This window comes from Chrysochloris asiatica, unplaced genomic scaffold (genome assembly GCF_000296735.1).
Source record: "Chrysochloris asiatica unplaced genomic scaffold, ChrAsi1.0 scaffold00104, whole genome shotgun sequence".
NCBI classification, from domain to species: Eukaryota; Metazoa; Chordata; class Mammalia; order Afrosoricida; family Chrysochloridae; genus Chrysochloris; species Chrysochloris asiatica.
Window position 1 is genome coordinate 2,937,596 of NW_006408622.1, and position 6,208 is coordinate 2,943,803.

The window sequence follows — 6,208 nt, forward strand, 5'->3', positions numbered from 1 at the left end:
TAGTTGTGACATCATGTATTTGGCTTCCTTCTGATGTATAAACATTTGGATGTTCAATATTTTGCAGTTAAAAGTAATGCTGTGTAATAGATGACCTTTATATATTTATTTCATATTGTTGGAGGTGTTAAGTACCATATAGAATTTCCAAGGAGCGATTGGTGGGTTTGGACCACCACCCTTTTACCTTATTGTGTAGTACCACACCAGCACTCCCATGCCTTCAGGACGGTTGTTGTTAAGTGGCATCTAGTTGGTTCCAATTCATAGCGATCCTGTCTAGGGTTTCTGAAGAGTGGCTGGTGAGTTTGAACTACAGATACATAGAAATAGGATTGAAGGGCAACCTGCATAGTTACTAGATGATTTCTTGAAAAAACTGTAAAGCAAATCTGTTTTAGAATGTATTTGTTTTCTTATTGAGGAAGTAGTTTTACATACCCTCTTGCGTGTCTGCCTTTCCTTGGTGATAATGATTACTCAGGGAGCACTGTAGCGCCCTAAAGGGCTTCAAACTCATTAAGGAGTATTCAGATTGGTATCATGATTGTGTCCATTTTGTTACATTTTGACTTTTTTCCCCCCAGATTGATCATGCATGTGATTTAAAAAAGTGTTTTATTGCTGGACTAGTTAAGAATTAATAAAATACAGATCTCATTGTATGAGATTTGTTTCCTCCACACTAAGCTGCTTTTCAAGCGTAGACCTGATCTCTAAACTGACATTGTTCAAGTGAGTTGCGTATGTTGTTGTTGTTAAGTGCTGTTGAGTCAATTCTAACTCATAGCCACCCTGTATAGGGTTTCTGAGGAGCGGATGGTGAGTTTGAACCGCCCACCTTGTGGTTCAAACCAACTATATGATCGAAGTGCTTATCCAGAGCCACATAAATGCCTGTGAATTCCTCAGCCACAATAAATATTTACAGTTGTATACATTTAATCTATTAGTCAAGATTAGATGATGTTTTACATTTTAAAAGTTTCTCTTTGAATTTTGTTTTAGAGGAACATCATGTAGAATAAGAAGTTTGTAGTTTCCTGAAATAACCAATGAAATCATAAAAAATTAGATGTATGTGTGGTGCTGTGGGTTAATGCGCCGGACTGCAAAGCAATTTGAACTGCAAGGTCGGCAGTTCAAGCTCACCAGCTGCTCCTTGGAAACCCTAAACAGGGTTGCTATGGGTCAGAACCGACTCGACGGCACTTAACAACAACAACAATAACTGTGTGCCAAAATGGCAAACATTTTCCTCACTCGCTACAAGGATTATTTCATTTAGTCTTCATAGCAATGCAACGAGGAGTAGGTGCTTTTTGCTTTTTTACCCTCCGCATTTTAGAAATGAGGAATTAGGCGCTAAGCTAGTTGTTCAAGTCATAGAACTATTCAAGTATTCCGGAGTCTTGCGCCAGTGATAACATTATTAACACATTGTTTTTTAAAGCATGTACATTGCTGCCCCCTAACAAGAGCACATTGCTAGGCATGAAATGTGGCATCTGTACGGCTATTGAATCTTTCTTATAACAAGGTCATGTTTGAAAAACGTATTTTTGTTTCTTAAACTTCACACTTTAAGAAAGTTTATTTTGGCCTTATAGAGCAGGGGTGGAGTTTCAATGATGATGTTGTTGCTGTTAAGTGCTGTTGAATTAGTTTTGACTCATAGCGGTCTCGTATAGGGTTTCCAAGGAGTGGCCGGTGAATTTGAACTGCCAACCTTGCAGTACAAACCAATCTTGTGGTCCAGTGCATTATCCCACAGCCCCGCACCACTTGGCCGTATACATAAAAGAATATGCAAATAGGCAATAGTCAATGAGTAAAAAGAGAAGTAATCAATTTAACAAAATTTTATTGAGAAACTGCTCATTTTTTATTTATGTGAATGTAGGCATTAGGTGCATATATAAAGTTTAGAATTGATGTGCCCCTTATCAATACATTCCTGATCTTTATCCCCAGTGTTTTGTTTTGCCTTATTTTGCATAATATAACAGTACTAGTTAATAATTTCCTGCTATGCCATTTCCCATTGGTGTATATGTGTGTGTATGAGAGATATCGTTCTATTTTGTTTCTGGGCATGTATTGTTATTAATATAAACTATACAATAATTTTTTAAAAACCACTCTGACATTTCCTTAGTCAAATTTAGTCTTTGATTATTGTACTTACTTATAAGGACTTACTCTACTACTTTTTTTTGTGCATTTTTGTAAAGTACAAGACGGAAAATATAACAGGTATGTAACTTCCAAAATCAGTGAGGAAGGCAGGGGGGAAAAGCACTTAATCTAATGGAGTCCTGGTGTGGCGCTGCGGGTTAACACGCTGGACTACAAAGTCTGTTTGAACTGCAAGGTCGGCAGTTCAAGCTCACCAGCTGCTCCTTGAAAACCCTATACAAGGTCCCTATGGGTCGGCACTGACTTGGTAGCACTTAACAACAACAACAACCTAACCAGTAGTAACTGGGGACAACCAAGGCAATGAACAAGTCTGATACATAGAATGCTCAAAACTTTGGTCCCATTTTATCTAATGATTTTATTGAAATGTAATTTATATACCAAAGAGTTTGCAATTTTCATTTTTATAAGGTCCTTGTGTGGCACTATAGGATAAGCACTGGACTGCTAACTGCAAGGTGCTAGTTCAAACATGATGGCACCGAATATCAACATGCTTTTTTCCCCCCTTTAACGACATTTATTCCTTCAGATGAATAACGTCAATACAATCAGCACATAGCTTTTTAAAATAGAATTTAGAAATGAAGAGGTTTTGTTTATGGAGTTTGCTACAAATGTTTTCTAGAAATCATAATTGAGCCATGAGATCCCAAAATATGGGGCCATTGGCTCCAGGAAACTTATCATCAGCCAACTCAGAATATGAGAAGTGAGGCAGTTCTGTATTTCCTGTACACTCATGTCATGGTGGGCAAGTCTAGATGTCAGCATGCTTTTACATCTACAGGTTAGTGGTTTGCAGTACATTCTGAGCTCCGCTCTCATCGACACAGTCCACTTGTAGGACATGTTTATTGTGCTGCCAAGGTATCTTGTGCCTGCTCACGCTCAGTCCCTGTGCCTAGCCCCAATCTTAAGCAACCACTTACTTGCTTCAAGTCTATAAACTTCCTTTTTGGGGATAACAATATAAATGGGATCACACAGTATACAGCCTTAGGCTCTGCTTTTCAATCAGCATCAGATATTTGAGGTACCTGAGGTATCGGAGCCCTGTTGTGGCTTATCCTGTAGGATAAGCACCAAACGACTTACCACAGGGTTGGCGGTTCAAACCCACATTGGAAACCTTGGAAAAGTTACTCCTTGGAACCCCTATACAGGGTCACTATGAATCCAAACCGATTCGATGGCACTTAGCACCAACAACATGTATAACATTCAGGCCTCAGTAGTGTGTTCTTTTTTATTGCTGCATTGTTGTTACCATGGAGTTGGTTCTGACTCATAGTGACTCTTTATAGGGCTTCCAAGGAATAGCCGGTGGGTTTGAACCTTGCAGTTAGCAGTTCAGCGCTTATCCGACAGCACCTCACCCGGATACGGTATACAATTTATGAATATGCCACACTTTATTTATTCACTATTTTATGGCCATTTGGATTGTTAATGTTTGGAACTATTGCCAATAATGCTGGTGTGAACATACATATGTAAGCCTTTGTATGGATGTAGGTTTGTTTTCCTGTTGGGTAGATACCTAGGAGTGGAATTGCTGGGGCAGTTTTTAATGACTTGCCACCATTCCAAAGTGGCTGTTCATTTTTGAGAGTTCCATTTTTTCTACATCCTTGACAGCACTGATAGTGTTTTATTTTTTTATTACAGTAGTTCTGGGTGTAAAACATTATTTCATTGAGGTTTTAATTTCTTTATTGACTGACGATGTTGAATATCTTACTGTTTGCTTTTAGCCGTGAGTATATCTTTCTGGAAGTGTCTGTTCACATCCCTTCCTCAGTTTTTAATTGGGTTGTTTGTCTTACTGAGTTTTGATAATTCTTTGTATAGATATAAGCCCATTATCAGATACATGATTTATGATAGGAGAAAAATATTTTTCTCCAAGTGTATGGCTTATCTTTGATTTTTTTTTTTAAAGCACAAAAATGTTTGGTTTTTATGGATTTGTGCATACATTTTTTTCCCTTTTATGGACATGCTTTGTGTTATATGTAGAATTCGACTTCACACAAAGATTTTCTTCTGTGTTTTCTCTTAGAATTAGCTTTTAAACTTAGGGATATGGCCAATTTTGTATAAATTTTTGTATATGGTGTGAGCCAACAGCATCTGATTGTCCAGAACCATTTGTTAAAAAGAATGTCCTTTCTGGATTAAATTGGTTTGGAATCTTTTTTTTTTTTTTAAGAAAAGTCTATTGACCATGTATGTGAGGTCTTTTTGTTTACTCTCAGTTGTGTCCCATTGATCTATTTTTCTATCCTTATACCATCAGCTGAGTCCTGGTGTGGTGCTGTGGGTTAATGTGCTAGACTGCAAAGTCATTTGAACTGCAGTGTTGGTGGTTCAAACTTACCAATCACTCCTTGGAAACTCTCTACAGGGTCCCTATGAGTTGGAACTGACTCAACGACACTTAACAACAGGTGTTGATGATTGATGGTTCAACACTCATGGAAGGAGCAGTCAAGAAATCAAACACATTAGAGAACTATGCTACACAAGACCTCTTTAAAATGTTGAAGAGCAAAGATGTCAGTTTGAGGACTAAAGTGCGCCTGACCCAAGCCATGGTATTTTCAATAACCTCATAAGCATGCGAAAGCTGGACATTGAATAAGGAAGACCTTAGAAGAATTGATACATTTGAGTTATGGTGTTGGAGAATACTAAAAAGTAGCATGGACTGCCAAAAGGACAAACAAATCTGATGGAAGAAGTGCAGCCAGAGTGCTCCTTGGAAGCCCAGATGGCCAGACTTCATCTCTCATGCTTTGGAGATACTATCAGGTGAGGTCAGTATCTAGAGAAGGACGTCATGCTTGGTGTAGAGGATCAGCCAAAAAGACAAAGATCCCCAATGAGATGGATTGACAGTGGCAGCAGCAATGGGCACAAACAGCAATGATGGTGAGGTTGGCCCAGGACCGGGCAGTGTTGCATTCTGTTGTGCATAGGGTCACTATGAGGTGGTACCGACTCGATGGCACATGGCAACAACAAACCAGTGCTAAGCGATCTTGATTACTGTGGATTATAATAAATCGTATAATTGGGAAGTGTAGATCCTGCAACTTTGTTTTTCTTTTTCAAAATTATTTTTGCTATTCTGGGTTTTCTGCATTTCTGTGTAAATTTTAGGATGCCTCTTGGGATCTTAATAAGGGTTGTGTTGAATCTATAGATGAATTTCCGGGAATAATGAAAAACTGAATACTTTCCTCCTAAGACCAGGAACGAAAGCAACGTGCCCACTTCTAGTCACCATTTTACTAGAGGTTCTAGTTTGTGCAAGCGGATAAGAAAAAGAAATGGAGTCAGACTGGAAATAAAGAAAGTAAAACTCTTTATTCTACAGTACTCAGTCTACTATATATACAAAGCCCTAAGAAATCCACAGTAATAAGGGAGTAAAGAAAATAACTTGTGAAACTTTTCTGGTCTCTTGGGAGGTTTTTTTTTGCTGTTTTTGTTTGTTTTAAATTTATCATGAATATTATTGAATCTTGTCACATGCTTGTTTTGTGGCTGGGTCCTTTACTAATATGGTATCAGCATTGTTTGTTTGTTTGTTTGTTTTTAACATTAATTGATTTTAAAAATATTGAACCAACCTTGCACCTTGCACTTCGGGGATAAATCCTACTTTGTAATGTTGTGTGCTGTTGAGTTGGTTCTGACTCATAGCGACCCCAATAGGGTTTCTGAGGAGCGGCTGGTGAGTTTGAACCATCGACGTTACAGTTCAAACCGACCTTGAGGCTGAATGCTTATCCTAAGGCACCACACAATCGTTTTTATGGTGGTGGTGGTGGTGTATTGTGGAGTCAGTTCTGACTACAGTGACCCTATATAGAGTTTTCGAGGCTGTAAATCTTTACTGGAGCAGAAAGCCTCATCTTTCTCCCACGGAACTGTTGACCTTGAGGTTAGCAGCCCGACACGTAATCACTATGCTACCAGAGCTCCTTTTTATATG